At 41.6% G+C, this 25,681-nt stretch overlaps 1 long non-coding RNA gene across 1 annotated transcript; it reads right to left on the bottom strand.

Moving 5' to 3' along the window:
• Nucleotides 1-8,151: 8,151 nt before the first annotated feature.
• On the bottom strand, nt 8,152-25,003 carry LOC129695842 (uncharacterized). The gene is made up of 4 exons (XR_008723234.1): nt 24,841-25,003; nt 24,220-24,290; nt 14,358-14,440; nt 8,152-10,352 (listed from the first exon to the last, which is right to left on the bottom strand). It is a non-coding gene; the product is annotated as an uncharacterized LOC129695842 (long non-coding RNA).
• Nucleotides 25,004-25,681: the final 678 nt, after the last annotated feature.

Genomic DNA, 25,681 nt, shown 5'->3' with positions numbered 1-25,681 from the left:
TCTCCATCAGGGCCCTCTTTATCCCCTTATATGCCTTGCGTTTCTGGACAACCTCCGCTGCATAGTCGTGGTCAAATGATAGACGTCGCCCATCAATCATTATCTTCTTTCCCCAGGCCTTTTTCAATACCATTTCTTTGGTATGAAACTCCAGGAAATTTACCACTATGGACCTAGTTACGTTCCGGTTTGCGCGCCAAAGCTCTGTGCGCGCGCTGGATCTGTACGTTGGTGTCTGTTGTTATTGCGAGTTCAGTTTTTAAATTCAGACATGGATTTGCCTTCTTTCTCTTCGCCGTACGCCGTAAATGCGAATGTTATTTTCTCTAGACCGTCCTTCCAAATCAGTTAGTTTTTCTTGCATGACTTTCTGTTTTTTCATACATTTAAACAGCACATTTTTCAAAGCCATGTTAATAGTCTCAGCCTCTTCAATTTGTGCCTCTGCTTTGTTTAGTCTAGTTTCGTGGGCGTGGATTTGTTTGGAGTTAGCAGAGAGTTTATGGTAAATTTCTTGCTTCAGATCTTTGAGTTCGGCTTTCATGTCTTCTTTGAGTCCTTCTTTAAGTTTATGTAAGTCCACATTATATTCAGCCCTGAAGTCACGTATTTCCTTACTGATATTGTGGAGCATTGAGCGCATGGTTTCTGCCGAGTCATCGTTTGAGCTTTGAGCTTTGTCCATCTCCGGTGAATTATTTCTTTCTGGTCCGTCACGTTTCTTTGGATTTCTAGTTGTCGCTCCCCCACTCATTCCAATACAGAAAACTGTGAATTATGTGGCAATTAGTGAATTAAGGGAGTGTTTTAAGAGGGAACTGCAGATGCTGGAGAATCGAAGGTTACACAAAAAAGCTGGAGAAACTCAGCGGGTGCAGCAGCATCCATGGAGCGAAGGAAATAGGCAACGTTTTGGGCCGAAACCCTTCTCCAGTCTGAAGAAGGGTTTCGGCCCGAAACGTTGCCTATTCCCTTCCTCCATGGATGCTGCTGCACCCGCTGAGTTTCTCCAGCTTTTTTGTGTAACCAGTGAATTAAGGGAGGCCAGTTTTAAGCTTGCTATCGGGAGCTCGAGATTAAGCAGCCATCTGCTCGCCACGCCACCGGAAGAAACAAGTGGGTTTCTATCCACGCATTTGACCTTGAAACTCTTTGCCTGCAGAGGTAAAGGCCATAATGACAATGCCTCAGGCAACAGTTTCTGATAAATGTAGTTAACACTTGAATATGAATGGACTGATCAGCTAGTTCTCTGCTCACTGCTGCATTTGCAATTTCACCAGTTGGAGAAAGGGAGAATTCTTATCTTGGAAATCAAATATTTGCACTTGCTGGAAATCTAAAATGGAAAGATAAAATGCTAGAAATACTCTGCCAGTCAAGCCTCATCATGATATGTTATTTGACCTGAAGCTTTAACTTGGAATCTTCTCTTCCTTGGTGAAACGGCCGATTACATGGGAATGATGGACTACCTTGATATGACATTATGGGCTTTTCATATGAACCCCAATCTGATCAGGATCAGCAAAACTTTATATAACTACTAGACTAAGTGGGACCCGTTGGGACCCTGTCACACGGGAGGCCTGGTCCCCCAACGCAATATTCCACCACTCACACCTATCCCCTTCCCATCAAATCCACTCCCCCTGTCCCCCTCAATCCCATCTTGCCCATTACCCCGGACCCCTTGACCGCTTCTACCCCACTCCCTACCCCCCTGCACTCCACTACCCCTCTAACCCACTCCCTCCCTCTTTCTCCCCTCCCTCCCCTCCCTCCACCCCCCCCCCCCTCATTCCTCTCTCCTCTCCCTCCCTCCCTCCCTCTCCCTCTCTCCCATCCTTCCCACATCCCTCTCTCCCCCTCCCTCCGTCTCTCCTCCCCCCCACCCCCCCCCCCCCCCCCCCCCCCCCCGTGCTGTGGGCCGTGCTGCAGTGCTCCCTCTTGCTCCCTCACTCCGTGTAACGGTGCGGTGTGTTAGGGCCGCTCCCGGTGCCCGCGCCCGTGGGCAGGAGCCGTTGGAGCGCTGCCCATCCAGGGAACCCATGGTGTCCCTCGCCAGTGAGTAGACAGCGGGGCTTGGCGCTGCCCCCACCCCATCTCCTTCCTCCTTATTTCCCTCATCCTCTACCCCACACTCCCATTCCTGCCCCAGCACCTACTCAGGTCGTAGAGCAGCGCCTTGAACTCAGCCTGGTTCTCGTACTCAAGTCAAGTCAAGTCAAGTGAGTTTATTGCCATGTGTCCCAGATAGGATGGGTCCTTGATGATGTTGGCAGCCTTTTTGAGGCAGCGACTGCGATAAATCCCTTTGATGGTGGGGAGGTCAGAGCCGATGATGGACTGGGCAGTGGTCACAACTTTCTGCAGTCTTTTCCGCTCCTGAATGTTCAAGTACTAACCAAGCCACGATGCAATCAGTCAGTATGCTCTCTACTGTGCACCTCTAGAGAGAGTCCTCTTTGACATACCGACTATCCGTAATCTTCTCAGGTAGTAGAGGCGCTGATGTGCTTTTTTTATAATTGCATCAGTGTGCTGGGACCAGGAAAGGTCTTCGGGAATATGCACGCCCAGGAATTTGAAGATCTTGACCCTTTCCACCAAAACCAAGTCCCGTTGATATAAACGGGATTGTGGGTCCCTATCCTACCCCTTCCAAAGTCCACAATCAGTTCCTTGGTTTTGCTGGTGTTGAGGGCTAGGTTGTTGTGCAGGCACCATTTGGTCAATTGGTCGATCTCATTTCTATACTCTGACTCATCACCATCAGTGATTCGTCCCACAACAGTGGTGTCGTCGGCGAACTTGATGATGGAGTTCGCACTATGTCCAGCTACACAGTCATGAGTATAGAGTGAGTACAGCAGGGGGCTGAGCACGCAGGCTTGAGGTGCTCCTGTGCTGATTATTATCGAGGATGCCACATTTCCACCAATACGGACAGACTGTGATCTGTGGATGAGGAAGTCGAGGATCCAATTGCAGAGACCCAGTTCTGCGAGTTTGGTAACCAGCTTGGAGGGATTGATTGCGTTAAATGCCGAGCTGTAATCGATGAATAACAGCCTGACATATGAGCTTCTGTTATCCAAGTGGTCCAGCGCGGAGCCAGTGAGATCGCATCCACTGTGATCTGTGGTGGCGGTATGTGAACTGGAATGGGTCGAGGTTCTTCAATTCAATTCAATTCAATTCAATTCAACTTTAATGTCATCGCACAAATACAAGTATCAGTACAACGAAATGCAGTTTTGCGTCAGTCCGTAGTAGTTGTACATAAAGAAAAAACAAAAAAAATAGAAAGAGGGAAGATACAGAATAACCAGGAAATACAGAATGATTAAACAAAGGGGACGGAGGGACCAGAGAAATCTATCGGCGGGACTCCGAGTTCAGCAGTGTGATTGTGTGTTGTAGAAGCTTTTCCTCATCCTGCTGGTACGTGACCTGAGGCTCCTGTACCGCCTCCCTGATGGGAGGAGGGCAAACAGTCCATGGTTGGGGTGTGAGGGGTCTTTGATGATCTTCCCAGCCCGTCTCAGACACCGTTTTCGGTGGAGGGCATCCATGGCAGGGAGCAGGGCGCCGATGATGTGCTGCGCAGTTTTCACCACCCGTTGTAGTGCCTTCCTGTCCGCAGCAGTGCAGCTGCTGTACCATACCGTGAAGCAGGTGGTCAGGATACTCTCTATGGTACAGCGGTAAAAGTTGGTCAGGATCCGGTGGGACAGGTGGGCTTTCTTGAGCCTCCTCAGGAAGTAAAGGCGCTGCTGTGCCTTTTTGATCAGCTTGGAGGTGTTGAGGGACCAGGACAAGTCCTCCGAGATATGTACTCCGAGGAATTTATAGCTGGAGACGCGCTCCACCTCAGTCCCGTTTATATGGATGGCGGTATGACTGCCTCCTCTGGTCTGCCTGAAGTCAACAATAATCTCCTTCGTCTTCTTGGAGTTGAGGACGAGGTTATTGTTGGCACACCAGGTGGTCAGGAGTTGATATGCGCCATAATCAACCTCTCAAAGCACTTCATCACCACAGATGTTAGTACCACTGGTGGATAGTCGGCCCGGCCCTGGCTGTAGGCTGCCGAGGCACTCGCGTACCTGGATCTCGATGGAGCCGGGCTTGATGTGCCGGAGGAGGGGTGAGGGTGGTGGGCGGCCGAGCCAAAGTTGCCTGCAGAGCAGGAAGCGGAGGATGGTGGTGGCCCCCGAGGCGCTGGTACACGACTCCAGCCTCAGCTCGGCCACCGCCTGGGATCCAGTTCAGGCCCCGACTTCATCTTCGGGCTCAACCCTGACGCTGGACCCAGGCTCGTCCTTGGTTCCAGCCCAGGCGCAGTACCCGGGCTCATCCTTGGTTCCAGTCCGGTCCCAGTCCCCTGGCTTGTCCTTGACTCCAGTCCGGGCCCATTCCCTGGTCTCAGCCCGCGACACCACCCTCCCCACCAGGTACTGCATGTTTCCTTCACCATGGCATCCCAGCGACGCCCCTTCCTCAGTGACAGGAGAGGAGACCATTCAGCAATCTGCACATGCGCATATTTTTTACGATTTTTAAACCTCGATAACTATTACAATATACTATCGATCGGAACAACACTTGTTGCACTCGCTGCACAGGAGAATGGTGAGTAAGGGGGCGAAAAATCGCAGTGCTATCGTGTACAGTTTTTGGGGATAGATAGATAGATAGATAGATAGAGAGGGATAGATAGATAGATAGATAGATAGATAGATAGATGGATAGATAGATGGATAGATAGATAGATAGATAGATAACATCTACCCTATGTCTGTCTCCTCAAGATTTAGCTAAATTAGCGAAAGGGAAAGATTTATAACCATCGACCCTATGAATGCCTTTTGTAATTTTATATACCTCTATCATTCCACTCCTCGGAAAGCAAACACAGCTAATTCTCATAATAAATCCCTGGCAACATCTGGGGGAATCTTCTCTACATCCTCTCCAGTGCAATCATGTTGTCAACAAAATGTGACGACTGGGACTGTACATAGTCCCAGTCTCCAACTCTGACCTAACCAATATTTATTAAGTTGTACCATAACCTGCCTACTCATATTCCAAGCCGTATCTAATGAATGGAACTATTGTATAGTTCTTCTTTGCCACCTTATCCACTTTCTGAAATTTGCTTGCAAATTTGCTCCTCCACTTGGCTTTCGATATATGGTGGCTATATAATGCGCAGTCATCTAATATCTCCTCTTTTGTTCTTTTTAATTCAATCCAATAGAAAATATGTGTTAAATTCTCTACATCATTGAATTTCAGGGCTGTAACTATATCTATAACTTTGAACCTTGTTATACTTATCCCCTGAAATAGCACCTTGTTGTAAAAGGTAGATAAATATTCATTGCAAAGTAGCAAAAGACAGAAGTCATTTTCAGCCCAATCACTTTCTTTAAAATTTAAAGAAAGATCAGTTAGGGTGATTACCTCTGCGCAAACATGCTTGAATATTTTGGAGCACATTTGCGGAGTGCTTTGATGATAGCTGCAGCACAGTCTGCAGAACATGTACTCCTGCTTATGGAGAAACATGAAGGCATGGGGCATCAGTGGGTGATACAAAAGAGTCAGAAATAGGAATGAATCTTCCTTGAGCCAGATGGACAGGACAACTGATGTGGCATTGAGTAATGTCAGAGTTCATAAAACAGTACTTGCATAAATCACAGTTCTAAGTGGAAGAAAACAATTCCCAATTTCAAACGGAATGAAAATACCACTGAAACTGAGAGAAAAAAAGATTTTGTAGTTAAAAAAGGAAACATCATGAGATGCAACAGTTTTCAATATATAGATACATCAGAATCAGATTTTATTCGCCAAGTATGTTTTGCAACATACGAGGAATTTCACTGGCCAGGTCAGTCATACAATTAAAAGCAACAGACTCAAAAACACATTTTAACATGAACATCCACCCCAGTGACTCCTACACATTCTTCACTGTGATGGAAGGCGAAATAAAGTTCAAGTCCTTCCTTTTTTTCTTCCTCGGTCGGGGGCCTCGAGGCCTCCATTGATGGGATGGTCTTGACTCCCGTAGCTGGTGGGCGTTCGAGCCCTCCGCGTCGAGGCGTTCAGCTCCTGCATCGAGGGGATGTCAGCTCCCCCACGCCGGGCGATCGAACCTCACGTCGGGGCTGATTGAACCTTCAGCGGCGTTGGAGCTTCCCGACTAGCCTCTCCCGAGACACCAGTCATTGAAGGTAGGCATGCGGGTGCAGCAGGCAGTGAAGAAAGCGAATGGTATGTTAGCATTCATAGCAAAAGGATTTGAGTATAGGAGCAGGGAGGTTCTACTGCAGTTGTACCTTGGTGAGACCACACCACACCTATTGCGTACAGTTTTGGTCTCCAAATCTGAGGAAAGACATTCTTGCCATAGAGGGAGTACAGAGAAGGTTCACCAGACTGATTCCTGGGATGTCAGGACTTTCATACGAAGAAAGACAGGATAGACTCGGCTTGTACTCGCTAGAATTTAGAAGATTGAGGGGCAGTTTAAGGATAAGGGGGAAATCTTTTAGGACTGAGATGAGAAAAACATTTTTCACACAGAGAGTGGTGAATCTGTGGAATTCTCTGCCACAGAAGGTAGTTGAGGCCAGTTCATTGGCTATATTTAAGAGGGAGTTAGATGTGGCCCTTGTGGCTAAAGGGATCAGGGGGTATGGAGAGAAGGCAGGTACAGGATACTGAGTTGGATGATCAGCCATGATCATATTGAATGGCGGTGCAGGCTTGAAGGGCCGAATGGCCTACTCCTGCACCTATTTTCTATGTTTCTATAAGTATTTGTTTTGTAACCAGCAGCCGAGGAAGTTGTATTTTACAGAAAGCATGTCAGTTTGAGCCTCTTCGAAATCTCACTTCAATGGATTTTGTGCTCAGCATGATGCCCGTTGTGTCCATTGCTTTGTCGGGAGTCTTTTCCCAGCTCAGCGATTCCTTTTTGTAGAATTGTTTAGAATACCTCAGCTTCTCATTGCTATCTACTGGTTTAATACCAAACATTAAGTATTCCGTTCTTCTCACTCCAGTCTACCCTGCACCAAAATTGTACCATTCTATTCTTCCCACTGACATGACACTTATTGATAGACGTAGTATTTCTTGGCAAACTAGGGCTCACCTTTCTGGAACCTTCAATCAGCTCTCTGACATCAGCGTCTTGGACTAAGATGCCACCACTAAACAGAAAGCCATCATTTTCCAAATTATCGTTGACCTCGCCTCTAAATCTTCCATCCAGATTCGAAGTTCATAGACACTAACCACACATCCCACTTCTACTCATTTCCAAGATTTATAAACAGAACTGTTCAGATATACTTCCCCTTCCAGCCTGTTCTAGCTCCATAGTTCCAAATGCATTATATCCTGATATTTTCGTTCTCCATAATCTGGATTCTTAATGTTTACACCCTCAACTCTTTCAATACCTCTACAACTTTTAGTATTTTCCAGTTTAAAAATCCAATCTCATTTTCACCATAGATGTCCAAATCCTCCTTCATTTGTTGCTTCCCGATAAAAACTAATTCACAATCACTGAAACTGGGGTTGCCTGATCCTTATCACTGCAGAAGCTTGAATTTGGTATAAAAGAAATAACCAGAAGAGAAACAACCATTGTAAAGTATTGTTAATGTTGTGTATTTAAATGATGGTAACCCGATTGCTCCTTTCTGGCAGACAACTGTTTGACCTGATCGTGCAACATATACGTTCGGTGGACGCTCGCAGCCGACGTCACCTTGCAGGTCGGTGGGAGGTTCGCAGGTCGACTCATGGTCGGCAGTTGACGAGAGCGCAGGGGAACCATAAGTGGGAGAGGGGGGGAAGAACAATGGAGGACTCAGGTTGGGGATCCGCCAGGAGGAGAGAGAGCAAAGGAGGAGCCGGCCGGGATACTTCGTAAGTGCCCTTTATGTGGCAACTATTTGCATACCTCAAACGTTCATATTTTGCTGGCTGTATAATGCATTTAATCCCCAAGAATTTTGGAAGATTAATTTATTCAAGTGATTTGATCTTATCGGATGTATAAAGGAACATTTGTAACTGTAAAATAAATAAATAAATGCACTTTGTACAGTAACCTTAATTGCGATTAATATTTATTGAATTCTACTAAAACACAAAATAGTGATATACTGGGTATATGTCATATAACAGTAAAACAATTGAAGATCACATTTTCATTAAAACATGTCATATCATTTCATTATCATAAAGTATAACCTTTGTACATATGCTAAATGCTACTAATGGCCTACTTTGTTAGTTACAGCTTCAACCGTAATGTTTAAACACAGTAAATAATGATTACATGCATCAGCATTTAACAGTCAGAAACTGGAATATTTCAGAACAAGCAGGAAAGCTTGAATGGAAGGAACAGCTAAAGAGACATTAATATATTTCTTAAGGTGGGCTTTCAGACCATATCTAACACAGCAGCATCTCATATTTGGTGGTACTATATGGTTTAGTTTGAAAGGGAGCAAACACAAAACAGCAAGCATCCTTTTCATTCTACTTTGTCCCCTTGTTCACAATGAGTATTTTGTGTTATTTTTGTTCTTTATCAAAAATGAAGACGAGCTTCTTTGGAAAAATAAAATTTGCAAAAGAACACTAACATTTAATCCACAATTAGATAGGCAGCCAATTATAACAATTACAGCACGGAAACAGGCCATCTCGACCCTTCTAGTCCGTGCCGAAATTAGACTTGATCAGCTTCACAGTCAATTGTTAAATCCAATCGATTGGGTATCTCTGTAGATTGATCAATGTCATAACTGATACCAAGTCAAAAGGTTTCCCTTAAATTCATTTTTACATGCCGTTTGCATCTATAATTGTTTAACTGTAAAAGCTTAAAGAGTATCAAAAGTTAACATCATCAGGTTTACTTATAGACTAAGTTTGACTTGGTACTTAGTGATAATTTTAAAAATCCCATCTCCAATTTATTGAATTGTGCCAAGAGGGAAACAGCCTCCCACAATAAAGAGATTAGGGTTCTGTGTCTCCCATGTTTGGCAATATATTCCACGATCCATTTTCTGTCAAATAAAGAGTCTTCCAAAAGCACATTCTGTACTTTGTCATAGGAGTGTATTCTATTCTATGGATATGTCCCAGTTTTCTGTTCCAAACATTTCATTATTTCTAGTTACCCTATTTTTATATGTCTGAAATGTGCAGAATACTGCAGCTCATATTATAGTCATGGTTATAGACTTTGCATACTAAGGACATAATTAAAACAACAAATGACTATCTCAACCTACAGCTGAGTATTTAAAAGAAATGCTTTTTAAAGATTTCTTAGAACTATTAAAGTGCTTAGAGGGAGAAAGCAATTTAAAAAAGACAAGATTGCAATGCTGTAATTGTCCCCTTTTTCTCTCAGGCACTGTCATGCATCCATTTTGCTGCAATTCAACTCTTCAGTCAATAGGTACTGCTCCTAGCCTAATAAATCCAAAATTAAAGCCACCAGTCACTCAAGTCCAAAAAATTGAAAGCAATCAGAAAAGCATCAATATGCTCTCAGAACGGTTAAAAAAAAAATCCATCAGAGCTACCTTGCCAAGGAGCATGTTTTAAAATCCAAAATAGCACCATTCATCAGTGTCTCATATCCCGTAGCAGCACCACTATCAGTTACCACTAGGAAACAATGCATTACATACTATTACAGTATTTCTATACATAAAATTTACAGAGCTAAAATATGAAGTTACATAGGCAATTGAAGATTTTGGACATACATTATGAACTAACAAGCTTAATGTATTGAAATAATATGTAGGGGGCTCTCAGTCTTTGTATGCTATTGTTTAATGATGAGAAAGTGACATGTAAAAGTTAACTCTTTGGTTATGCACTTCTAATGTAGTAATGGAAGACAATATGTTGCATGGTACGACAAGGCCAGAAGGCCCACCTGTATTGGTTGCAAGCATGGTTGTTCAGTTTGTACAGTTTAGTGTTTCCAGTTTGGTAAAACTATTGTTTGTTGTATTATTATCCATGATTTAAAATCAGCCAGGTTCAGAGACCCCTCAATTAGTTTTTATCTAAAAAATTAAAAAAATGAACAAAAACATATTTGTAAGCGTGCCACCTCAAAACCCATGGAAGAAAAATGAGTGAAAGATGAGGGACTCCATCTTCTTTCAGCAAAATATAAATCTGCATCCATTGAAGGAGTCGTGAGCAAGACTTCAGTTTTACTGTTCCTCAACTTGAAGCCATCTTTTTTCCTGGTGGATGGTCGGAAGTATTCCCTTTAATAAAAATGTAACATTACATAATATAGAGCATAATTCCTTAAGCAGGTTTTTTATATTGTAACACAAAAAAAAAATTGGGAAGGAAAGCAAATTACCGCATTAATTAAAGATAAACCTTTACTTTCATTGTGATTGCAACATTGAAAATGAAACCATCCAATACATGGTCAGTGCCAGTAACTATTCTTATCTCTGAGAACCCTTTATTTGGATATCTCAACAACTGAAAAATCTGTTTTCTCCTGCCACAATAACACAAGAAATCGTTTTGGTTTTTTTTTTAAAGCACTAACCTATTCAAACCCTCCTGCCTATTCCATCATTGACCATCTTTTGATAATGAATATTCCCAAACAGTTGTTGAGAAGAGATTCATTCACACAACATTTGATGTTGTGTGATATATTCTGTGTGGTTCAGCTCTTGAAATGTTGGTGATGAAATCACCTGCTCTGTGCTGTGCAGGGATAGTTGGCAGCAACTGAATCCATTGAGTATAGAGGACAAAGGAGCACAAAAGAGGAACATCAAGAGGGCAAAAAGAGGACACAAGAAAGCCATGATAGGTAAGGTAAGGGGAAATCCAAAGAGGTTTTACTAGTATATTAAGGGTAAAAGAGTAACTAGGGAGAGAATAGGACCTTTAGTGATCAACACTTCATTTATGTATGGTGGCGCATGAGATGGATAAGGTATTGAGTGAATATTTCTCATTTGTACTTACACTGGAGGGACATCAATGTGAAGGAAGATACACAAAAATGCTGGAGAAACTCAGCGGGTGCAGCAGCATCTATGGAGCGAAGGAAATAGGCAACGTTTCGGGCCGAAACCCTTCTTCAGACTGATGGGGAGTGGGGGTGGAAGGGGAGAAGAAGGGTTTCGGCCCGAAACGTACCCATTTCCTTCGCTCCATAGATGCTGCTGCACCCGCTGAGTTTCTCCAGCATTTTTGTGTACCTTCGATTTCCCAACATCTGCAGTTCCTACTTAAACAATCAATGTGAAGGAACTCCATGTTAATAAAAAACCTCAACTTGTAATTTCTTGATCATGGGAAATTCTGAAACTTCATGTTGTTTCAAACAGTTAACATTTCTAAATACATTTACTGCCCTTCTTGCACCTTTGGTTATCACTTTATCAAAGAATTTTCAGAAGCAAGTCAAAATCATTACTGGGCCATAAATGGAAAACCTGGGCTTCACTCTTTGGCACTGTTGTGAAACAGGGAAATTTGTTGGAGGGTATGGAAAAAGCTGTATACAAAATGGGAAACTATTTCCAGGAAAGCTTTCCAAATATTTCGTGCTTTTCTAAAAATGCAATTGAAATCTTAATGGGATTCTATTCCCTGACAAAAACTATCCACTGATCATCTTCTGGCAAAATCTGCATGAAAAGTACGAAGAGGGCAGTGAAAATGTACGTAATTTAATAATAATCTAGGGAAAAGGAGTTTTAGTTTTGTAGCTAAGTTACAACTGAATGATCAAATGATGTTATGAGAGGCAGGCTAAAGTCCTGGCTAACATCCAAGGGGAATTGTGCAGTTCCTTCCAGCTGCAAAAACATTTTTTCTTGAACAGATCCCACAAAAAAGGACTTAAATCCTTATATGGTCCACTGGATAATGAATTCATCAAATGGAAATAAACCATAGCTTGTATAGTACAGTGACTCAATGCCAGAAAAACAAAAATCAATTTGTTTAAGAAATTATACCTAAAGAAGCTTTGTCCTCAATAGCAAATATTTAACACATTACAGTGTCAGATTTTTAATGAATAAATTGTACCTTAGCATCATGGCACATGATGACTAAAAGTGCGTAATATCATACAAAATCTATTTGTAAAAATAATATTTTTTTGGTGAACTTTATGCTAATTAAAAATCATTAATACACATACACAAACAAAATTCTCCCCTAAACAAAACAAGGTTCTGTCACATTATGCTAATTATGCAGTTATTTTTTGATAACCTACATAATATGTTCCCTTCGGTTTGGCAGTAATGTTTACCCTTCATTCCATTACAATTTTTATGCAATCATTTAAAAAAAAAATTAAAGCCACTGGCAATGAACATACAGGGTATTTATCTGCTCAATTGAAGCACAGTATTTAGGATGGAGGTTTGATACCAGTGGAGTTCTGCAGGTATCTGTGCTGGGACCTATGTTGTTGTTGATGATATATATATGATTTGGTTAGTAAGTTTGCAGATGCAGATGCAAGATTGCTGGTGGCTTGGACTGAAAGGATGTCAAAGTATACAGCGGGATAAAGATCAGCTACAGAAATGGTTGGAGAAAAAGGCAGATGAAGTTCAACCCAAGCAAGTGTGAGGTATTGTACTTTGGGAGGTCAAATGCAAGGGGAAATATATATAATTAATGGCGTGGCACTTAACAGCATTGATGTATAGAGGGGTCCAAAAGACAAAGGAACCGAATTAGACAATTAGGCCCATCGAGTCTACTCCACCATTCAATCGTGGGTGATCTACCTTTCCCTTTCAACCCCATTCTCCAGCTGTCTTCCCATAACCTTTGACCACCCCCTTACTAATCAAGAACTTATCAACCTTCGCTTTAAAAATACCCAATGTCTTGGCCTGCACAGCCTTCTATGGCAATGAATGCCACAGATGCATCACCTCTAGCTAAAGCAATTCATCCTCATCTCCATTCTGAAGGAACATTCTTCTATTCTGAGGCTGTGCCGTTAGGCTTTAGACTCTCCCTTTGTTAGATGCATCCATCCACATCCACTCTATCCAAACCTTTCATTATCAGGTACGTTTCAATTCCGTAAGTCCCTGAAAGTGGCAACTTTAGGGTAATAAAGAGGGCATGTGGTCTGCTTGCTTTCATAGGTCGGGCAGTGTGTAGAAGAGCCAAGAAGTCATAATGCAGCTTTAAAGGAATTTGATTAGTCCACATTTGGAGTATTGTATGCAGTTCCAGAAAATAGAAGAAGTATTATTCCATAAGGACACTGAAATTATGCTTATGATCCACTGAAGTGCACGCACAAGAAGCGCAAGGGTATCTGTGAAACGTCACGCAAGCTCAAAATAACTTGGTTTTTCATTTAGAGAAATTTGATAATCGAGTTCCCCTTTGGTCAATTAAAATAGCATATGCTAAATACTATTTCATATTTTAAGATGTTGATTATAACGCTTAGCCATAATTCGGCTTGTACGCGCTAGAATTTAGAAGACTGAGGGGGGATCTTATAGAAATGTACAAAATTCTTAAGGGGTTGGACAGGCTAGATGCAGGAAGATTATTCCCGATGTTGGGGAAGTCCAGAACTAGGGGTCACAGTTTAAGGATAAGAGGGAAGTCTTTTAGGACCGAGATGAGAAAATAATTTTTTTACACAGAGAGTGGTGAATCTGTGGAATTCTCTGCCACAGAAGGTAGTTGAGGCCAGTTCATTGGCTAGATTTAAGATGGAGTTAAATGTGGCCCTTGTGGCAAAAGGGATCAGGGGGTATGGAGAGAAGGCAGGTATGGGATATTGATTTGGATGATCAGCCATGATCATATTGAATGGCGGTGCAGGCTCGAAGGGCCGAATGGCCTACTCCTGCACCTATTTTCTATGTTTTTAAATGTAAGTGAAAATAAGAGGTGCTTGACTAGTGACAGATTTGAACTACTGTTTTATACATCACCAAAAATCTAAATTAAAACCCAGTAAATAAACAGAACTGTTAACCTGCCAGGCAAGAAATACATGCAACTGTACAATAATGCACCGTGCTGCCATCTAATATATTCAATTACTTTGTTCATATAATTGAATTTAATTACAACTAATTTAAATTAATTAACCGAAATGTCAACAAGTCATAATTTTTTTTGCCAAATGAATTAGTTTAATACAATTAATCTGATTATTAACAATAATGAGATGACCAGTGGTGCATTCAATAAATACTACCTGCAATAGTTTCAATGTTCACACTTAAATTTCTTACCGAAAGAACACTTCCATCCTTGTATCTGCTCTTCAGCAGTATCCAGATGAGATGGCCGCCACCCTGTCAAAACTCTGCCAAGCCTGAGCAAAAAAAAGTATTAAAATAATAGTAAAAGGCAAACTGACATTTTACACAACTGAAAAGAGCAGATAAAACACATGGATGCAACTTATACTATGCAAATTTTAGCTATTGCTACAGCACACAGATCTTACAAACGTTTAATTCACATTGAGATATTATTTGGTTCAAGCATTCAGATGTAGGAATAGAATAACATGAAATAACAATGTTAAAAACCTAAGATGATTGAAAAAGTAATTATAAGCACATTGAAATACTCATTGTTTGGAGGAGAAGCAAATCCTTATGTTTCAAGTAAAGAATTCCAATAAACACTGTACACTTCCGTCTGTATTATGTCTTATGACCATATAACCATATAACAATTATGGTTATATGGTTACACCGTCACAGTATTTCTAACAAATCTATGCAGTTACCAATCTGTTTTTCAAGAGTTCTGATCAGATATTGGAGCAAATATTAATCAAAAAATCTTACGTTCGCCTTGTTGCGCCTAATGCAAATCCTTAAGATATTTTTATGTTTAAGGAAATACAAACATTAACTCGGTAATGCACTATCATGGTACTTTGTTTATATTAGGTCGTCTCACGATGTGTGGTTAAAAAAGTAACAAATGGAACAACTTTAGTTCCAAAATATATTAATGCCAAATAAAATGCCATTAGGAAGTACCCTTTGACGCTCATTTAGCTAAAAAAGCAAGGAGGCTCCTGCACTTGTTATAAAGGCGTTCCATAAAATATTTGTTACAGATGCAAACAGTGATAAGATCAATTGTCCAGCTCAGTGGAGTAGTGCCAAGTTAGCATATGGAAAATATGCTACACACGCAGAATATGCATAGTGCACAGTATCTAAACCCCAGTTTGAATCTCGCCACAGTAGTCGGATTTTAAATTCCAGTCTAAATAAAGGATCCTATAGTGGTGATCATGAGACTTGCAATTTGTTGTTAAATCCCATCTGTTTACTAATATCCACCAGGGCAGGAATTCAGCTGAACTCGTCCAGCTAGGATAAAGACAACATCCATGTGGTTTAATCTAAACTGGCCTTCGAAACGGCAAGCTTCCTATTCAGGGTCAATTAAGGATACAAAATAAATGTTGGCACAGCCTTCAACGTCCACACCCTGTGAATGAATTAAAAACAGCCAACTTTACTGTTTAAATTAGCCATCAAGCTGCCTTATCTACATCTGCATAGATAATTAAGCAATCAATGCGGGTTATTCTTAACAAGAACAAAACATCATGTGTCAGCAAAGTTCATTCCGGAATATTGCTGTAGCAGGCCAGCCAGTTATCTCTAGGCCTGAGAAAGTAAAAATAATTAAGAGTATTTTGCCGAATGAAGTATAGGGAGAGCATAGTAAAGACTGCAGCTGCAAGTGAATGTTAGAACAGTTGAACCTTGGTTGATATAACATCACTGGCTATAATACTGTGAACTAACTTAATTTGAAATTGAGGTACAATCAATACATTGAAGTTAAAGAGGTGATTATATCTCTCCACAGAGCATACTCGTATAAAAATAGTTGGTTGTTGAAATCATGTATCCAGCGCTAAATCACTCTGTAGACTTTGAAAAACCTCCTTGCTCTTTATATCAATGACAAAACACCCCCTATCAGAAAATTCATCTGACAAACTTACCAGATTACTTAGTACACCTCATCCAGTTGGTTGATGTACATGAGGGAACATACATAAGGACTCAACACAAATCCCTGGTTTAGCCCCACTAGTCACCTGCCTCCAACCCGATAAACAGCCATCCACCATTACCCTCTGGCTTCTCCCATTCAGCCACTGTTGAATCCATCTTGCTATTCCTGCATTTATACCCAACAGTTGAACCTTCTTAACCAAGGGGGGGGGGGGGGGGGGGGGGGGGGGAACCTTGTTCAAAGGCCTTACTAAATCCATATAACCATATAGACAAACATCCACTGCCATCTCGGCCCTATCGTCCGTTTCCCTAGTAACCTCTTCCCAAAAAGGTTACTCAAACATGACCTTCCAGGCACAAATCCATGTTGACTGTTCCTAATCAGACCCTGTTTATCCAGATGCTTATATATATTATCTCTAAGTATCTTTTCCATTAATTTGCCCACCACTGAAGTCAAACTAACAGGTCTATAATTACTAGGTTTACTCTTAGAACCCTTTTTAAACAATGGAACAACATGCGCAGTGCGCCAATCCTCGGGGATTATTCCCGTTTCTAATGACATTTGAAATATTTCTGTCATAGCCCCGGCTATTTCTACACTAACTTCCCTCAATGTCCTAGGGAATATCCTGTCAGGACCTGGAGACTTTTATATTTTTCAAAAGTGTCAGTACTTCTTTTACTTTGAAACTCATAGTATCCATAGCTACTCTACTAGTTTCCTTTACCTCACATAATTCAATATCCTTCTCCTTGGTGAATCAAACAGTATTTCTATTTATATAGATAATCTAAACCTATAAAAGGATAAAACATTTCCTTGCAAATTTTCATAATATTGTGTAAGAAATTGCACTGTATTTTATTTGGACCACCCTCATTCCTAACGACGGCCAAAAAATTTTTTTTTTCCAAAGCACTCCGTTCACAGGATAGTGTGTCAGCTTCTGAGGGCAAACAAGGACATGAACAAGAACGGACGTGATTCCTACCAATATAAAGCATCCTGTGTGATGGTTTCAGGCTGCAGGGTGGAAGAGAATATTTATATGCAGCTCTTCAATCTGGTCTGGTGCCAAGATTGTGAACATTGCTTTCAAGTTAGAAATAAAATAAAAATCTTGGTTTAGATTAGAAATAGGCTACTCGCATTTCAAAAAATAAATAAATGCGAGTATGTTTCATGATTAAGGGATAATCCTCCAATTTAATGCAATGATTTTCTTTGCAGTTCCAGTATTTATAGTGCCTTTCATATTTTTAAGGTGAGAAATCAAGAAGCATTTCTTGAATTTATATCAATTATTGTTTTATTAATGAAGCACCATTAGATTCAGTCAGCTTTATTTTCAATGCGTCTGATCATAAGAGGCATGTCTTTCAAGGGAGACAAGGAAACTGCAGATCCTGGAATCTGGAGCAAAAACAAACAGTTGGAGGAACTCAGCAGATCGAGCAACATAGGGGTGAGAGTTGGAAGGATTGCGCATATTTCAGGTCGAGGCCCTGCATCAGGACTAAGAGTGCAGAGGGAAGATAGCTAGTATAAAGAGTATAGAAGAAAGGGTGAGACAGATTGAGAGTGGGGAGATAAAGGGAGGTGGGTGATAGGTATAAGCAGACAAGGAGAGAAAAAAAAGATGAAAATGAAACCAGATGGGGGGGGGGGGGGGGGGGGGGGGGGGGGGGGGGGGAGGGGAGGGGAAGGAAAAGGTGGAGACAGCTGCTTGGAGGGTGATGAATGAGGACACAAAAGCTACCACTGCTGGAATCTGACAAGTCCGTATGATGATAATGGAAACCATTAAGGGAGAAATGAAGGGAAGATGGAACGGGGTAGGGGAAGGGATTCACTGTGTGAAGGGTGTGGGCAACCAGGAAGGGAAGTGGGACAAAAATGGGCGATGAGGGTATACAAGGGTGGTATGTGTAAAGGAACAAAGATGGGAAGAACAGAGATAAGCATGGGTGTGTGCCTGAGAACGGGCGAGAGAGAACAAAAATTGAAGAAGGTCCCGAGGAGAAGTTTGTCCATTTCCTCTGCAAATGCTGCCTGACCCATTGAGTTCCTCCAGCACTTTGGTTTTATGTTCAAGTCACATTGCACCATTACATCAGGGATCAGTTGGCCCTTTGAACCCAAACAGCATCAGACAGTTGATTCATTTTTCTGGTGAAACCGATGATCTTGCAGCTCCCTTTTCCCCCCCAAGTGGATGTTGGCCCCTTGTATAACGCCTTAATGGAGCAGATCCCCACGGCTAGACATCATTGCCTTTAAACTGCAAGCTGGTCGAAGGAAAACTATGCCATTATTTGCAACTGTCAGTGCAACATCAACTGCCTTGCCTGCTAAAGTATTATTGAATCATTGATTTTCCTTTCCTCCTACCCACTCCAATCTCACCCCCTATGAATGCACATCCCTCTGCTCACAGCAACAATACCAACATTGTTATCAAACCCGCTGACAAGGGAGGAGCAGTTGTAGTCTGGTAAGCTGACTATCGTGGTGAGGCCAGGCACCAGCTCTGACCACTACATAGAAAATAGGTGCAGGAGTAGGCCATTCGGCCCTTCGAGCCTGCACCGCCATTCAATATGATCATGGCTGATCATCCAACTCGGTATCCTTTACCTGCTTTCTCTCCATACCCCCTGATCCTTTTAGCCACAAGGGCCACATCTAACTCACTCTTAAATATAGCACATTAACTGGCCTCAACTACATTCTGTGGCAGAGAATTCCACAGATTCACCACTCTCTGTGTGAAAAATGTTTTTCTCATCTCAGTCCTAAAAGATTTCCAATTTATCCTTAAAGCTGTGACCCCTTGTTCTGGACTTCCCCAACATCAGGAACAATCTTCCTGCATCTAGCCCGTCCAATCCCTCAAGAATTTTGTAAGTTTCTATAAGATCCCCCCTCAATCTTCTAAATTCTAGCGAGTCATCGTGATTCCCACAGTTCAGGCCATCATCCCACATTGCTTCTGATTTCATCACCTCTGGCAATCTCCTCTCCACGGGTTCCAAACTTATCGTGCCCCAACTCCGCACTGCCCGCTCTATCGCCACAAACAGGATTGCCCCGGCAGACCCATTGTTTTTGCCTGCTCCTGCCCCATAGGACTCATCTCCAAATACCTTGATTCAACCAGTGGGAACCATTGTGGGGGGATGTTTTAATGTTTATTGTTAAATTCTTTAATGTTGTGTCTTATCTTTATTCGTGTGCTGCAATGGCAAGTCAAATTTCACTACACCAATTTGGTGTATGTGATAATAAATGTCCTTTGTATCCTTGTTTCATAAATGCAGGGTACAGGAGCAATCAAATAAACATGGTAGTGTAGTGGTTATAACACTGGACTGGTAACTTTAAGCCAGGGTCTAAACTCATTGGTTTAATGATGTTGGTGAAAGAAGAAAATCGCATGTCCACATGAAAATCCAGGCCACAGCATATCAATTGCACTTCTAATTTAGCCATGTTCATGAATGAGAATAATCACTAACTATAATCAGGCCTCACTCTCTGCCAAAATCACCTACCAGTCTTGAATTAAGCGAGATGAAGGCCAAGTCATAGAGTTATATCACGTGGAAACAGGCCCTTCGGCGCAACTTGCCCACACTGGCCAACATGTCCCAGCTACAGTAGACCCACCTGCCTGCGTTTGGCCCATATCCCTCCAAACATGTCCTGTTCATGCAAGTGCCAGCTTCTTGGTTCTACACCCAGCGGTATTGTTAGGTTAATTTCCCTGTTTTTTCCCCATTCCAGTGTCAGTGGGTTTTAAATGCTCCTGAACATGATTTTCCTTAAAATTCAGACCATCAAGTTCACCCGACAGTTGATTAATCCTTGCCATTCGTACTAAATCACATCCCAACCTCCTGAAACTTCTCTACTGTCCTCTCCCATTGAGATAATAATCTGTCCCCTTGTTTTTGCCGCCAAAGTAGATAACCTCACATTTATCTATATTATACTGCATCTGCCAGGCATCTGCCCACTCACTCAACCTGTCCAGGTCACCCTGCAACCTCCTAACATCCTCTTCACAGTTCACGCTGCCACTAAGCTTTGTGTCATCCGCAAACTTGCTAGTGTTGCTCCTAATTCCCTCTTCCAAATTATTAATATATATGGTAAACAGTTGCGGCCCCAACACCGAGTCTTGTGGCACTCCACTGGCCACTGCCTGCCATTCTGAAAATGACCCGTTCACTCCTACTCTTTGTTTCCGGTCTACCAACCAATTTTCTATCCATAAAAAACAACCACAAGATGAAATGAACCAGAAAAATTCCACTCTTGCTATTAAGACAGCTTACAACTAGCACATAAAGACAACCAACATGGCCACTCACAGAACCAGTCTCCTGAAACTGCTATTAAAAATAATTGTATTCACCCAGATTTGGCACCTCTTGCAACCTCAAATACAGGTTTACTCGTACTTTGCCTCTGGAGTTCCACATTCGGCACTCAGCATCACTCCAAGCTGCAGCCATTAATCTCTACCAGAACTCACGAGTTGCTGCTCACAGCTACATTAGAAAGGACACCAAAGTTTCATCTTTTTGCTGTGAAAACCATCTATTTTCTCCCAAGTGAGCAGACATGAGGATTTCCCCCAAACTGCAGATATTTAGAGATTACACTTCGCCGTATCCAGAAGAGAAATCCTGAATAAACCGCTGTCAGGAACGATGGTCACAGCTTTGGACGGTGTCCATATCTTCACTGGGCTAGACAGAACTCTCCAATCCCTTGGGAGCATCCTCCCAGTCTTGCAAAGAGTTGACTGCTGAGGTTGCAACTGTGAGGCTAGATTCTCTTAGTTAGATAACAATGCCACTGATAGAAAGCCTCAGTGCTGTTCCACAACTCTCATAAATCGACAGTTGCAATCTTAACAGCTCTCTTTTTCCAAGTAACTTTAGGATGATGTACTACACTCTTTTAATGCAATTAAAATCTAGTATAGTGGATCCTAGGCCAAGAATCCTCGACAGTCAGAGATAAGATGTACAACAATCTCTGCAACATCAATCACTAGCAAACCTACAAATGTTTGTGTTCTTGAATGGAGGATAGTAAACATTATCAATCACACAATAATGTTTGCAGAGAGGGTTTATGCAACATAATTGATTAATTTCACTTCTTTGAACTTGCACAACATTACATGTTCACATTCTTATTTAGCAAAGGCTGGCAAGTAGTTTTTAGCTTTTGTGGAATAGGGAGGCATCTATTGACACTGAGCAACTGTGCATGATGGGTACTTTTGCAGAATGTTTGTGTGGGTGATGGTGACAGAAATCTGGGCATCCAAGGAAGCAATGTGTCTGTGTAACCTTTCACATTGGGTAATGATATATATCAGGCTTCTGAGATGTTCACTTTACTGGATAACCTGTTTAGTGCATATTGAAAGATGGCTCCTGAGCAGTCACCTAATGTCCACTATGGAGGCAAAGTAGTCCACATCACTTTTACTAAATTGCTTTCGAATGCCTTTTTTTTTTTTTTTTTTAAAAAGGTACCTCAATCCTCAGTTGCCAGCTGGTAAGTCAAGTTGGAGGTGTGGATATATCAGGAAGAATGGATTGCCATAGAATAAATATTGCTTGCGCAGCTATAGAAAGATGTTCTTGAGGTTGAAGACAAGTGTACATTGATGAAACACAAGCCCTTACATTTGACAAGCATTTATGAATGATCTAGGAGCACCTTGATTGACATGCAAGGAGTCAATGACAGCTTCATCTGTGTACTAGCCAGTAAACCAAGCTCCTGTTCATTCTGATTGACCCCTTTAGTGGTAACGGTATCAGTCTTAGATAGCAAAGCATCATTCTCTATATCTATTGGATTTTTGTGCAGCTAACCGAGCAATCTTGCATATTTTCTCCAGCAAAGTCTTGGAATGATTCTGAGTTAGAGGTTGATCTTTGCAGTTAAAGTGACGGTTACTAACCAAATGCAAAAAAAAATAGGCCTTGCAAACAGTACATATTGTTGCAATTATTTGCAGCCATCTGACCGGATATGGCCTGATTGGGCATTGTGACATGTTGCTCTATGACATAGAAACTGTGGCATATCATCAATGTGGCAGGTCCAGCCTTCACCAGTGTTATTTTTTGTGCAGTAGTGCATATATGAGGAGCACACTGCTGTTATTTCCAAGTCTCCAGCTGTTGTTCATTGTATTCATCCTATCAATGCATAGGCAGCATGTATGTGTGATATATCTATGGCATGGTTATGTATCTGCGGAGAGCTAAGTGTAATGAACAAGTGAGCAGCACCAACATTTGAAAATTGAATTTGCCAAAACAACATCCACTACAAATGCCTTTCAGTGCAACTCAAGAAAGCAGCTGTGAAGCTGCAATACTTATTGCCAGATTTGTCTGGCAATTCTTCATCTCCTATCCAATAATTGTACTCCCATATTAGTTTATCTGCCAAGTTTCAGTAATGCATGTGTATTAAGTTAAAAGTCCCACACTCCTCGTAATATGGCTCTTAATAAGCAGTCAATCCCACCCACCCCCTGGAAAGCTGACCACGTGACTATCAGCAGGTTATAAATGAACCACGTGGCAGGCAGCAGGTTATAAATTAACTTCCATCACTCCAACACTTTTAGCACAAATAATATTTCTGATCCCAAATCCATCTAGTCTCAAAAGTCAAAACATCCCATATCTTCCTTTCCCAGTAAAAATTAGTGGCCACTGTTTTTCCAGTTATCAAGACTCCTAATTTCCAATTGTTTCCCCCAAATCTCTTACTTTCTACTTATTCTTCCCCCCTTTAAAACATTTCTTGAAAGATTTGTCACTTTCCAAAAGGTTTCCTATATTAAACTGGTGGGGTTGTAGTATTTTTTTACTCCAAACCAATGTGCAAGTTTCAAAACCATATGACTTTTGATTTTGTTGGGAATTGTCATTAGCTTTTTGGCAACATTAGTGAAGTAACTGGTGGAAAAATTCATAATTTGCATGTCAAATTCATAATTTGTGAAAGGACACTGAAAATTTATAGTTACAATGAGATTATTTCAATATTTTATTTCCTTCAGATTGGAGTCAAAAGTTTAAAAATGTGATACTGTATAATTCCCTGATTATTCATAGGTGATTAAAGAACCTTGTATTGCAATCGTATTAGTAAAAATCATAGGAAAAGTAATCAAGAAATACACAGTTGCATGTTTTTTTAAAGTACAAATGCAATAAAAGCAAAGCACAGAAAATTTAGAAAATACATGCTACGAACAGAAGATACAAGTAGAATAGGTGATTTCCTGTGGAATACAAAACACCAGTACAGATTAGTTGGGACAACAGACCAGTTTCTTGTGTATATGTTATGTAATTTAACTCATGAGAGTAAATTCTCGCCTGGAGTGTTCCCACTGCTCCACCACGAAGCTCTGGAATTCCCTTGTTAAATCTCTATGCCTCTTTCATGGCATTTATTACAACCTATCTCTTTGACCAACCATTCGGCTATCGACCCTGATATCTCCTGTGTTGACTCAGTCAAACTCTATTTGATATAGCTCCTGTTAAGTATAATGGGATATTTCAGCACATTAAAAGAATCATAAAAATGCAAGCAGTTAGCTCCACATAGGCTTTCACTGTAGATACTACATAAGGAATTCACATACTCGAGAACTATGCTACTTCACTAATCATATGGAGACACTAAATACATTGAAACATTAGTTAATGGAAGTTGTTTGTTTGGAAAGTGGCAATAATGTTTGCCCTCTTGAAAACAAAGTATACTTTCAAAGGAAATTCTATGAGAAATTAAAACTAGGTTTTGCTTCAGCTCTTTGTTCACATTTACTTTCTTAAGAAGGTTGGACAATTAAAATAAAACATCTGCTTATTGATGTCATGATTAACCATATACATTTTTCCACGTAGGTGAACAAGGTAAGGGCATTTGTTTACACCATTGTGCAAATAAGCATTTTGCTCGTTTTGGTGATTTATTACCACATACCTACTGTACATTTTTTTTTGGTCAGAAACAGTCAAACCGTACCTTTATCTGCATGCTTTTCTGGCAGAGGCGGCACCACGGACAGATCTCCCCGGTTCCCAAGACGGAGAAAACTATAGAAAAAAGAAACAATAATTTTTTTGGTAAAAATTGTGTGTAACGTACGGAACGACGTTGCCAAGCGCATCGTCAACCTCAGCACTTTAACATTTGCAATACCAAAAAAACGAATTTCAGACTAGCTCAGTGTCATAAAACACTTTTTTTAAATGTGCAGAGGCTAAAAGAAAATCGTAATATTCCGTTCAAAGTCGGTCTGCAAGACTGAAAGAACAAAAGACTGCTTGTATGCATTACATAGCACAATGCCTCCCACACTACCCATTCAGTACTGATCGAACAAAAACTACATCGTTATTTTTAAATATCATTATTTTTAAAGACGCGACTGCGGAACAGATTGCTTCACGATACAATACTTGCAAGACAAAGCCCTCTCTCTGCCCGCACCTCTTTCGATCTACATGCAGATTTGCATTCTGCTCCCTACTAGGGAGCATTTCTTTTTTCAAATGTACAATAATCACTGAACTCCAAAACGAAGTACAGTCAGCTTTTTGAAAAGCTACAAAAAACAAAAAAAAAATCAGGTTTACTGTCTACCCTAGTGCCCGTAGTTGGAGTGCATTGAACAATGAGCTAATTCTGTACGTTGCTGGCTTTAATCCAGGGAGCCGGTGGTGGCGGTTGTGGTGATGCCGCTGCTGCTGCTGCTGCTGCAAAGCCAGACTGCTTACTCTGCATTAACAACCGACTCCAACCCTCCCCCAGTCTGGCCCAATGTAGCCAATTGCCGCCGCGCAACCTGACTTGACTCCCCGGCCCAGCCGATCCCCGCCTCCCATTGGCCCGCTGACGTCACTTGGGTTCTATTTTGGAATGTTGCTAGCCTCGAAGGGCGCGGCGCGCGCTGTCAATCGGGCGGCGCGAGGTTCCATCCAGCAGGGTAGGTTGCGGAGCGCTGCCTGTCTGAGCTCATTGCCCGGCACCAGCCAGATGGCTCCTGGAGCCCATCATGTTACATAAAGCAAAGGCTCTGCTCTATAATCTTTGACATAAAGTGCAGAGGCACAATTTGAGACATCGACATACATGCAGGACGTCTCCAGCAATTGTTGTCGCGATGGGACACATTATTCTCGATCTTCCGCAAATGAAGAGATGTATTGAAATACATTTTGCGGGAAGGAACTGCAGATGCTGGTTTGCACCGAAGACAGACAAAAAAATGCTGAAGTAACTCAGCGGGACAGGCAGCATCTCTGGAGAGAATGAATGGGTGACGTTTCGTGTCGAGACCCTTCATCAGACTGAGACTCAGGGGAGAGAGAGGGAGACCAGAGATATGGATATCTCTATATCTTCCATATCTCTAATATTTTACAATAAATTGCCGTCTCTTGTACTTTATCGCTCTCAATGCAGTACCTCGTTTTTTTTCTGC

Source organism: Leucoraja erinacea, chromosome 3 (genome assembly GCF_028641065.1).
Source record: "Leucoraja erinacea ecotype New England chromosome 3, Leri_hhj_1, whole genome shotgun sequence".
NCBI lineage: Eukaryota > Metazoa > Chordata > Chondrichthyes > Rajiformes > Rajidae > Leucoraja > Leucoraja erinaceus.
Note: the sequence above shows the minus strand (reverse complement) of the source record. Positions and strands in the feature narration are given on the sequence as shown.